The following is a 12,520-nucleotide window of genomic DNA, read 5'->3' as shown; positions in this document are numbered from 1 at the left end:
ACCAGAGAAAAATATGCTTATTAATAGGCATTGAATAGATGTTCAACCTAATCCTGTATTAAGCATGTTTTAGTAGTTTTTTTCTGGGGATGCCAAGTTTGAAAACACAACCACTCACAAGTTCCCCTCCAAGCCACACAACAGGGTGACTTGGAACTGTATCACTAGTTGGGTAATAGATGGTGAGTTGGGCAGTGAGGGGCTGGGAGTCAAAATTCTGGAATTCCCTTTCCAGCAGTACTGTGGGTGTCCAAACGTCTTAGTTCAAGAAGGCAGCTAACCACTACCATCTCAAGGACAATTAGGGATAGGCAATAAATGCTGGCCTTGCCAACAATAACTACATCCCTTGAATTATTTTTAAAACAAATGTCAGTGGAGCTGATAGTAAATGTCAAAACTGAATATATTTAGCAAAACAACTAGGAGGAAAAGTCACTTAGCACCACGGGGACCTTTAAGTGATGTGAACAGAACTAATTTTTCAAAAATAAAAGCATGCCCAGCTCAAAATATATGGTTGGCATCTGAAAGAAAAAGCTTGATTAAAATTTTGGGTGGGACTCTTGATCAGAGCTGTTATTTGCATTTCTGTTTCTTTTTATGACTGTTATTCAGTTAGTTGCTATCACCTCTCATGAGACCCAACAAAATGTTTATTGAAAATAGCATTTCCTGGGTAGAATAAGCAGTATAGATAAAATCATGGGATCAAAGGACTTTAAGTGAGGCAGTCTAGTCATTCGTGCTGAGAGCTGGTCTGACAGGCAGACAGTCAAGAGTTCAAGTCCCAGGGCAATCTAATGCCGGGATGAGTTTTTAGGCTGTTTTGTTGTCTAGGTTGCTGCCCAATTCACAATGTAGCATGGAGATGTCAACCCAAAAGAGAGGAATAAACTTATTCCAATGGCACTACCTAGTGTTCATACCAGCAGCACAGAGTTGTAAAAGTAGAGCACTTATGGATGAAATGAATTCAAATATAGTTATTGTAAAATATTTTAAAAATCAAAATATCTTATTTGATGTTCCTTATTTGATTTCCATTTTCAAGCTTGACTCCCACGCCCAGAAAGACAGGCTCTCAATGGATAAAATAAACTGTTCTGACTATGGTCAGTTGCTTCCCTCATCAAACCTGTGAAAATGTGAATAGTATATTGTGATGCAGTGAAGGATTCTGTATCAGCAAATGTTTGCTTATTCCCCACCACTACCCTTCATCTCAGTAAACTTATCTCAAATTTGACATTTCGGGAACTCTGAATCCAAATAATAATTAAAACACAGATTGAAACTCTGATATTAGAGTTATAAAGCAACACCCAACAGACTGAATATAGTAGCCATGGCACTTGGAATCTCCAGAATACAGTTCCACTTTTAGATCCCAGAAGAAAGCCTTGCTCTTTGGATGTGCACACTAGGGAATCTCACAAAGGCTCTGGTCTGCTATCAACAGAAAATCAGGTCAGCCTGTGTCTCATTTCCTGATATAAACTCCCAGAAAAATGAAGTTTCACACTAAGAATGTGCAGTTGGCTCTTATCCTTATTTGCTGGAATAATTCTCCTGTTGAATAGTTACGGATGTGGTTTCTTGCATCAAACACCATTGCCTGTATGATGTGGTCTAAATGTTTTTCTATATGTTAGCCCACGTAACATAGACTGTGGAGAGTAGATTATTTTTCATTCAAGGGATGTGGGTATTGCTGGCTGAATCAGCATTTATTTAACATTCCTAATTGCCCTTGAAAGTTGGTGATAGTAAGCTGCCCTCTTGAACCACTGCAGTCCAGTTTGTATAGGTACATACACAATTCTAATAGGGAGGGAGTTGCAGCATTTTGACCTAGTGAAGGAACAGCAATATTTTACAAAACCAAGGTGATGAGTGCCTTAGAGTAGAGTTTGGAAAAGGTGTCATTCCCATGTATCTATGCCGTTGTCTTTCTAGATGTTAATGGTTGTCAGTTTTGGAAAATGTTAAAGAAGTCTTGGCGAATTTCTGCAATGCATCATGTAGATGGTACACTCTGCTGCTAGTGTGTTTAGGTGATGGAGAGTGTGTATGTTAGTGGATGTAATGCCAATTAAGCAGGCTGCTTTGTCCTGGATAGTGTCAGGTTTCTTGTGTTGTTGGAGCTGCAGTCATTCAGACAAGTGAGGACTATTCCATCACACTCCTGGACTTGTTCCTTATATATTGTGAATAGACTTTGTCAAATCAGGAGATAAGTTTTTTTTTGCAGGATTCCAAGCCTTTGGTCTGCACTTAAAGACACAGTATTCATATGCCTAGTCCAGTTCAATTTCTGGGTAAAAACAAGGACTGCAGATGCTGGAAACCAGACTCTAGATTAGAGTGGTGCTGGAAAAGCACAGCAGGTCAGGCAGCATCCAAGGAGCAGGAAAATCGACATTTCGGGCAAACTTTTGGTCAATAGCAACCCCCAGAACATTGATAGTGGGGGACTCAGTGATGGTAATGCTATTCGATATTAAGTGACAACAGTTAGATTCTCTCTCATTATCAATGCTCATTGTTTGGCACTTGTCTGTTGCAAATGTTACTTGTCACTTGTCAATCTAAGCCTGACTATTGTCTTGCTACATTTGGACATGGGTTTCTTGAGTCATGAGTGGTGCTGAACATTGTGCAGTCATCAGCGAACATCCCCACTTTTTAACTTCTAGCAGCTGAAGATGATTGGGCCTAGCACACCACTCTGAGGAACTCCTTAAAGATATCCCTGCACTAAAATGAATAACCTCTAATGACTACAAGCATCTTCCTTTGCGTCAGGTATGACTTCAACAAATGGAGAGTTTTTCCCCTTTTTCCAATTTGCTCTAGTTTTCCTTGGATTCCTTGACGCCACACTTAGTCAAATCAAGCTTTGATGTCTGGGGCAGTCATTCTAACCTCACCTCTGGAATTCAGCTCTTTTGTGCAAGTTTGAATCAAGTTTGCAATAATCTCAGGAGCTGTGGCCCTGGAGTACCCCCGAAATAGACTCAACATCAATAAACAGTTTATCGCTAAACAGCTGCTTCTTGATAGCACTGTTGATGACCTGTTCCCCAACTTTACTGATAGTTGAGAGGAGACTAACGGGGCAATAATTAGCTGATTTGGGTTTGTCCTTGTTTTAGTGTGCAAGACATACCTGAACAATTTTCCATATTGCAGATGGATGTCAGTTTACAGCTGTGAAACACTATAAAATAGTGCTTTGATGCAGCTGTACAGCAGACATTTTGTAATTTATGAACAACACTAACTATTTACAATGTTATAAGAACTCACACTTACACATAGTCAGGGTTCTATGTTTACTAATGTTACAGCTGATTACATGACTGTAACATTGAAAATAGATGACTGCAATGACAACATAGTGCACCGATTCCATTGTACTGTGACTGCTGAAGTGATGTAAGGACCTTTATACTGGACATCAAATGACATGATGCCACCTAACTATCTTAAAGGTACTCTCCTTTCTAGAATCTATGCAATAGTATTGCATTTCACTTTTTTTCCCTTAAAGAATGGGAACCCTATCCCAATATCCTCTTATACAAGAATGCGTGTGGATACATCAAGTCTACTCAATAAAATAGTGCTTTGATAGATATACAGCAACAATGGATCCAGTACTTACACAGTTATAACAACATGGCTCTTTGTTATGGTGGATGTGCATCATTTGTTTTGGATGTGTTGTTGTCATGAATCATACTTTCAGTATCTTGGTTGTCATCCTTTGAGATGAGTGGTTAATCATATGATGCTTGACTGTGTCGACTATTTCTTTGCAGGATTCAACCATTTGTTTTTTAAATGTTACCTGGTAAGGAATCCTTCCACAAACCCACGTGTTTACATGAAAATCTCCAACTTTTACCTTTGGCTTGGTTCAATTTGAGATAATTGTTCATTTTCATTGTTCTGTTCCTATACCATTTTGTCCCTTGTGTCCAAAGATGTGCCATGCACATATGTTTGGCTGCTGTGAATTTGGGAGAGGAACTATGTGGATTTGTCTTCCAAACCTGAGAACTGCCAGTGATGCTAAACCATTATCTTGAAGAGTGTTACATAGATTTAGCATAGTTAACCAAAAGTCTTGGCACATCGCTTTACACTTCACTCTCTTGGATTTTACCATACAGACAATGCATTCTGCAAAACTGTCAGGTTGAGGTTAGTATAAAGAGATAACATGTTGGACATTCCACTTCCTTCATATGTCTTGCAAAGGTCCATTAATGTACTGCGGACAGTTATACACAATTTGTTGAGGAACTCCCTTGTTAGGATTTGTTCTTGTTAGGATTTGGAAGTTTGCTAAGAGAATCAGAGATATTCATCTGTGAACCTGGTTTGTATCATATTTCCAAATTATACCCTTGGATCTTCATATGTAGTCATTAGAGTAAAGGAGGGACACTTGTGTGTTGTGCCTGGGATAATTTCCAACATATTGTGGAACAATAAAATGCTTGTGAGAAACCATTTGTGAGAAACCATTGCATTCTGAAAACTAAAGCAGAAGTTTCTTTTTCAATGTTGGAGAAGTTTTCTTGAGCTGTTATATGGAACCACAAACTGAATTCAATTGGCTTGTCATCCTGTAATAGACATGCTTTGAGGCCTATCTGGGATGCATCTACTTCCAACATAGTGAGTGTGGTGGGATCATAATATTGAAGAACTACTTGCTGGATGACAGAGCATTTTTGAGAGATTGAAAAATATGTTGGTGATCTTCCTGCCATGTGTATAATGTATCTTTGCAGGTAAGATCATGAACAGTAGAGGCTTGGTGGATAAATTTGGAATATATGGAGATGAAAAGTTGAAGAAACTGAGACACTTTTCTCAGTCACTTTTGGTTTGTGATATGGGCAACTTATGCACAACTTTTATTTTGGTAGGATTATGTCTATACCATTTTACCAGTAGATTAATCTGAATAAATTTATATGCCTATGTTGACTTGATAAGACTTGTTGGAGACAGGGTCATGTTTCCTTACTGCCATGAACTGATGGAGGTTTGTGTCATGTTCGGGGGATCCAAGATGGCGGCAGTCTGAGTGGTCTGCTGTGCTGGACTCTGTGCCACACCCCGAGCAAGGTGGATATTCATGCCCCCCCCCCCACTTATCACCCACCTCCAGGAGAAAAAAGTATTAATTTAAACTTACTGAATATTTGGAGCTGCTGAAATTGTCTGGGACAGCTTTAAGGCCAGGATGAAATCCGGTAAAGGAAAGGGGCCTAAAGGAACACAGCAGACAGAACACTCCACTACAGCATCGGGGGTGCCTGCAGCCAGTGCTGAGTCTCCCAGGATAGCCCCTATGGATCCAGCAGGATAATAGCAATTACTCTCGGAGTTTGCCAAACTCCGAGAGTGGATTCAAGCAGCAGTTGAGCCACTGTCTGCCATGCTAATAAAGCACGAGCAGGACATCCAGCTGCTGGAACAAAGACTGGGGGCAGTGGAGGAGACCATTACCGAGGTCTCGGGAGGAAGAATCCGAACGCTGGAAGACCAGGTTTGGATCCTTCAAGATCTTTGACTCTGCAGAAAAGGCGAAAGCCTTTGTGAAGTCTTTGAATTGAAGGACCTGAGCTGGTTGGGAGGGGAGGGGGCATCATTGTGGACAATGGTTCAGGGCTTTTTTTTATTAACCCCTTTCTACTTACCTCTCCCTTTCCCTTTTTCTTGGTTTTATATGTACTGTTTTGTTGTAAAATTGTAAAATTGGAATTATTTTATATAATTGGTCGGTTGGGTCTTATCTAGGGTTCCTTTTATTTACTGCTGTCCTCTTGATTTTGTCCTGGGGGTGGTTATATCTGTGGCTAAGATGAATGGAGGGGTGATGGGTATCCATTGTTAACTCTCAGAATTTAAACAACAGGTTTTCTTCATTTGTGAATTGCCTGAGGCTAGGACATGGCCTCAGCTAGAGGGAGCTAAGATGGTAGTAAGGACTGGAAGGGGTGCCCCCTATGGGCAAGGGGGAAGAGTTCGAGCGAATTGGGGGTTATTTGGGTGTCTGTTTCAGTTAAATGTAGTGGGTTTTTTTAGTTGTAGTTGTTTTTATAGCAATAGTTCTTAGATTGCATAGAATTAATATCTTTGTAGTTCATCACACTTCAGATAAGTTCCCTCCTCCTGGGAAACCACGGGCTGCCCTAGATGACCATGGCTAGTGATTTGTTCAGGTGGTGCACCTGGAATATAAAAGGGAGCCATTCTCCTATGAAAGGAACGAAGGTCTTATTAAGCCTCAGGAAGGAAAGGATGGACATTGCCCTGCTGCAGGAGACACATCTAACTGGTAAGGAACATCGGAAACTGCAGCAGGGGGGTTATGACAGGGTATTTTTCTCATCCTTCAGATCTAAGTGTGGAGGAGTGGCCATACTAATAAGAAGGAACATCCCTTTCCAGGTAACAGAGCAGATTAAGGTTAAAAATAGACGGTTTATCATTCTTAAAGCCCTAATACATGGAAAAACATATGGTGTTTTGAATGTATATTGTCCCCCAGCGCACCCTCTTAAATTTCTAATTGACGCAATGGCTAAATTAATTAATCTTGGGGTTCGCCGTGTAATTATAGGAGGAGATTTTAATCGCTTAATAGATTCAGAGATTGACAGGGTGCCAAAGGGCCTGGCAGGTACGCCCAAGCAGTCTAAGCAGTTGGTGGATATGCACGATGAGTTGGGATGAGTGGATGTGTGGAGGTACCTCCACCCTAATGGAAGTGATTTCATGTTCTATTCCAACCCACACAAGTGCCATACGCGAATTGACATGTTTTTTATGCCAACTGACAGTTTGGACAGAATATTGGCGTGCAAAATTGGGAATATAGCTGTTTTGGATCATGCACCAGTATATTTAGATGTTAAAATCAAGGCTAGTGGAATGGATGCACGTCACTGGTGTATGGATCCATTTTTGTTAGGGGATAGTAAATTTATTAAATATATTACAAGAGAGTTCAGACTCTTTTGGGATATTAATTCAGATATGGCTAGTAATCTGGCAATGCTTTGGGAAGCCACTAAAGCATATTTACGAGATTTGATCATTTCATATTCGACGACTAGAAAGAGGCAGAGGGAGGAGCAGCAATGGATGCTGAAGATCCGGCTGAAGGTAGCTGAGAAAACATATTATAATAGGCCATCATTGGTTAAGCTTCAGCAGGTCACAGGTCTCCGGGCTGCTCTTGACTCAATGCACACACAAGGTAATAAAAAGGTCTCCTTTGCCAAACAAAGCCTGTTTGAATTCGGAGATTAGCCTGGTAGCTATCTGGCTTATCTGACTAGGAGGAAAAAAGCTTCCCAATCTATTACCCCTGTTAGGGAGAAGGCTGGTACAACTTGGAAACAAAGAGACCTTGGAGTGCAGGTTCATAGCTCCTTGAAAGTGGAGTCGCAGGTAGATAGGATAGTGAAGAAGGCATTTGGTATGCTTTCCTTTATTGGTCAGAGTATTGAGTACAGGAGTTGGGAGGTCATGTTGCGGCTGTACAGGACATTGGTTAGGCCACTGTTGGAATATTGCATGCAATTCTGGTCTCCTTCCTATCGGAAAGATGTGAAACTTGAAAGGGTTCAGAAAAGATTTACAAGGATGTTGCCAGGGTTGAAGGATCTGAGTTACAGGGAGAGGCTGAATAGGCTGGGGCTGTTTTCCCTGGAGTGTCGGATGCTGTGGGGTGACGTTATAGAGGTTTACAAAATTATGAGGGGCAGAGATAGGATAAATAGACAAAGTCTTTTCCCTGGGGTCGGGGAGTCCAGAACTAGAGGGCATAGGTTTAGGGTGAGAGGGGAAAGATATAAAAGAGACCTAAGGGGCAACTTTTTCACACAGAGGGTGGTACGTATATGGAATGAGCTGCCAGAGGATGTGGTGGAGGCTGGTACAATTGCAACATTTAAGATGGGTATATGAATAGGAAGGGTTTGGAGGGATATGAGCCGGATGCTGGCAGGTGGGACTAGATTGGGTTGGGATATCTGGTCAGCATGGATGAGTTGGACCGAAGGGTCTGTTTCCATGCTGTACATCTCTATGACTCTATGACTATGATATCAATGTATTGCTACAGTCAAACCTGTCTGGATAAAGGTCAATCAGACCATGGATAAACTTGATGTTATGGACTGGAACCTTTGGTGTTGCAATTTATGCATTTGTTACCTCATGGATCATACTTATACATAGATCTGCATACATTGGTAGACCAATAATAGTTGATTTAACTGTTTCAATTATATAAAAGTTTGCAGGTGTCCATCCCGAAGAGCCATATTGACACTGAAGATGGAAAATGTCAATGCATGGTATTGCTTAGTATGCATGAATTGCACCACATTATGCCAGTTTTCTAAGTATATTTCATGTAAGTTGTGTAAAGGGATAGTATTCACACTTGCACCAGTATCAATCTTGGCTTTTAGTGCATGTTGTCCATTCCTTTCAGGGTATATTATTTGAGTGGACATATAGGCTTCAGCTTCTCTGATGATGTGCATGTGGTGTTTGGAGTTCACCACAAGTACTATTTGACAGGGATCTATTAGCAGTAACATTGCAGATACCTCCTGGTCTTCATTGACACACTTGTGTGCTGTGAATGAAAGTTTGGAAACATTCTTGGCATTGTTCCTTGCTTGAGTTTTCTTTACTTGCCCCTATGGAGCATTGTGTTTCACTTTGGGTTTCTCTGGGCACTTGGATTCTTCCCTGTTTTAAGTAATGTCTTCTTGAAGAACATATCTTGCATATGCCATGAAATGCTGAACCCTCTTTTGGCGGGTAAGCCAAGCCACATCTCTTATAAGATTTGAATGTTTTACTGCTTATGCTGCTGAAATAATGATGGCAACAATACTTGTTGTACAGTCAAATACCTTTAGATGCTGTAGACCATCTAAAGTTACTCAAGCATGCATCTATCTGCAAGCAGTGATTTTGATCATCTGTTTATGCATTTGACTAAAAGTACCTTTCAAAAGGATTTAATGGTTGCAGAGGCAGTGACTAGTTCCATAAACCTTTCAGCTAAGTTAGTTTTGGTGAAATCATATTTCTTACATTTGCATCGTCATCTGCCTTGGGACTGGTTGGTTGTTTCAGCTAGCTATTGTCAGTATTATATGAACTCCGGTCTGAAAGTTCTGAAATTGACTCAAGCATTAAGCTGATCTCTGAAAACAAAAATTGCAAAACTTTTGTCAGGATCTTTGCAGTCACCATTAGAAACACCCACGAGTGCTGTTATTCCTCTTAACCCTTCATTTTCCAAAGTTTGAGTGACTTTCTTTTATCAGCTATTTATTGATCTGTGAAGTCAAGATTTATCCTTTCTTTAAATAAGTGAAGTTGTGACAGATGTCAATGGAGCACCAATCCATGCTCAACTGTTTGTTTTCCATCTTTACTGTGCAGGTTAATGTTCTTTAAAAATGCCTGGATACAAAGAATCTGTATTGCAATGTAATACTTTTCTTCTTTTTATTATTGTTGTTGGCTTCTCTTTTTTTTATCTTTCTTGTTGTTGCTGTTTTAAAAGTTGTGGCTTTAAAATAATATTTGAGTCGTCATTGTACATAGCATTCTCGCCAAAAGAGATATCAGGGTAATTTCAGCTTTCATGCAATTTCTGAAAAAAAAAATCAGTGGAATCACCCAACGTTTGGATACAAGTAATACCTCAATAGTAAATAGAATATTTCTTATAAGCTTTTTTTGCTGTGTTTCATCTGAAGATCACTTTGCGAAAGCAGAGCAAAGCAAAGCAAAGCTTTTTGAAACAGATGCACTTTTTTAAAGAGGAAGAGAATACTCATAAACATTTCTCCTCCATTGAATTTGTTATGCTTCAGTATAGGTTGTAATCTTGGTTGTTAGTTGCAAACTTTATCTCTGAATTCAGAGTGATGGTTAGAAAACAGAGCTCTTCACACTGCCATTGTGCTATCACCTTTACAGCCTTTAGTGCCAACTGGCTTCCACCAGCATTTAGTTCCTACCAGTGCAACCGTGATGGGTGACACCACCATTGCTATTCTGATATGGTTTGAGTGTTTACCTGTGTTAGCTCATGTAACACAATCAAAGAAGACCAGATTCTAGTCAATACAGATTATTTGAGTTTATTAACAACACTTATTGTTATAAGAACTCAGGCTTGTATATAATGTAGCTTCTATGCTTGCTGAGGTGGCAGCTATGCTACATGACTGTAACAATACACATGGCTGACTACAATGACTCTGCATTGCACACACTCCATTGTAGGTAGCTTTATTAATTAGTTAAAGAGAATGAAGTAGAAAGGCAAACTTGTTGGTATTTTAGTTCATCTCAATATGTTGCTTCACTGCTCAAGAGGTTAATCAAGAAAGGACAATTGGAAACTGTAAGCTTGAGGTTACTAACAACGGAATATGCCATTTGTTAAAAAAAGTTAAGTTTAAAAGTAGCTGGGAGGGAATGCTTTGCAGAAATTCAAGGAAACGTCCATCTCTGAACAGGAAATTAATGGAGGTTTGAGGATGAAGTACCAGCAGAATAGAAATAAAGGAGAGGCTCAGGAGGATTAGGGTTTGCGATTGCCAGTTTGGAGAAATTTGGCAAGGTTATGACAACTGAAGTCTGGACAGTTGTTTTGAGAGCTGTACATTGGGGATGCAGATTTAACCTTGTTTCAACCAAATCATATATTTAGCTCACAACTGTTAAGGATAACATCAAAAGTTGAGGTAAGAGAAGAAACCTACTTTCCCTTTTTTCCCACCCTACTCCCAAAACTTTAGCAGCTATTGAGTATGAAATATTAATGAGAAAAACCTGAAATTGCACAACTGCATACACTGTAAAGCTGCAGCTTGAGACAGTTACTGGAATACTCATCTCAGTCTTCAGTTGACAGCTTGTTTTAAGTGTATGACAGATTCCATTCACTTGCTAATCTATTCAGTGTTCCTTCACACTAAGATAGAGAATGCTTTAATCTGAGATGCCACACTCAGCATATGGTTATTTCATCATATCAGTACTTAAACCTGGAACTCTGCAAATGACAGCAGTCAGAATCCATCAGTTTACTCTGTCCACATGCACAGTTGTTTGAAGTTTTTTCTCAAAAGGATCTGATGAATAATGTTCATTACTAAATATTGCCTTAAAAGCATGTTAAAATAGTCAGGAGCACCCCACAGAAACATATTTGCAACTGCAATCTCCAAACATTCCATTAACATTCAACAGTCTACAGGGCTGCCTTTTAAATAATGTTTTTCCTAATGGTTACCAAATGCATTCTAACAGGTGCTAAGCCTTCATCTACTCTAGCAACAGCTACCTGCATTTAGATAGCACTTGGAATGTAGTTAAACATTACAAGACACTTCATAGAATGGCTATCAAAAATGTTTGTCACTTAGCCTGCCAAGGAAATACAAATGAAGATATAGCTTTTAAGAAGTGTCTTCTGACAAGAAAGAGATAAAGAAAGGTTGAAGAGGTTTAAGAGAGAATTCCTTTCCTTGGGCCACTGCAAGTGAAAACATATCTATCAGTGTTAGAAATTAAAGTCAGGGATATACCAGAAGTCAGAATTGAAGAACACAGAGATTCCAGTCATTTCTGAAGATTTTAGTGAGGTTACAGAAATCAGGATAGAGGAGCCATGGAGGAAAATGAAAATAAGGGTGAGAGTTTTAAATTGAGGTATTGACAAACTGGGAGTCTGTGTGTCTCTGGATTAGTGGTGCTGGAAGAGCACAGCAGTTCAGGCAGGATAGGGTAAAGGATGTAGAACATGGTGTCACTTAGGATATGGCCAAAATATTTTGGTTGAATGCAAGTTTATGGTGGAAAATGGGAAGGAGGCCATAGTTCATTGAAATATTCCAGTCCAGAGAGAACAATGACATGGATGATGATTTCAGCAGCAAAGGAGCTGAGGCAAAGTAGAAACAGGTGATATGCAAGTAAGTGGTCTTAATGATAGAGTGGATACATGGTCTGATGTTTATCCGAAGATGAAATAAGACATCAAAGTTGTCAAGGATCTAGTTAAGCCTCAGACAATCACCAAGGAGAGGAATGGAGTGGCTGGCTTGGAAATTAAGATTGTGGTGGAGATTGAAGACAATGACTCAGGTTGTCCTGATATTTAGTTGGAGAAAGCTTTCTCTTATTGGGCAAGCATCATGACAAATCAGTAATGGCAGAGAGGTCAAGAGAAGTGGTAGAGCAACAGAGCCTGGTATAATCAGCACACATGCAGCCGGATCTTATGGTGATATACAAAGGGCAGCATGTAAATAAAAAATAAGAGCGAGCCAAGGATGGATTCTTGGGGAACCCCAGAGATAATAGCACAGAAGCAAACAGAGAAGACATTAAAGAGCAGATGGATTGGCCATGCTAAATTTCCCATGGTGTCTAGCGATGTGCA

The 12,520-nt window shown here is 39.9% G+C and overlaps 1 protein-coding gene across 2 annotated transcripts in view; it reads left to right on the top strand.

Annotated features, from left to right (window-relative positions):
* Nucleotides 1–12,520, top strand: part of LOC140453612 (bone morphogenetic protein 7-like) — a 94,050-nt gene that overhangs the window by 56,405 nt on the left and 25,125 nt on the right. The gene's annotated exons all lie outside the window — the stretch shown is intronic.

This window comes from Chiloscyllium punctatum, chromosome 27, assembly GCF_047496795.1.
Source record: "Chiloscyllium punctatum isolate Juve2018m chromosome 27, sChiPun1.3, whole genome shotgun sequence".
NCBI classification, from domain to species: Eukaryota; Metazoa; Chordata; class Chondrichthyes; order Orectolobiformes; family Hemiscylliidae; genus Chiloscyllium; species Chiloscyllium punctatum.
Note: the sequence above shows the minus strand (reverse complement) of the source record. Positions and strands in the feature narration are given on the sequence as shown.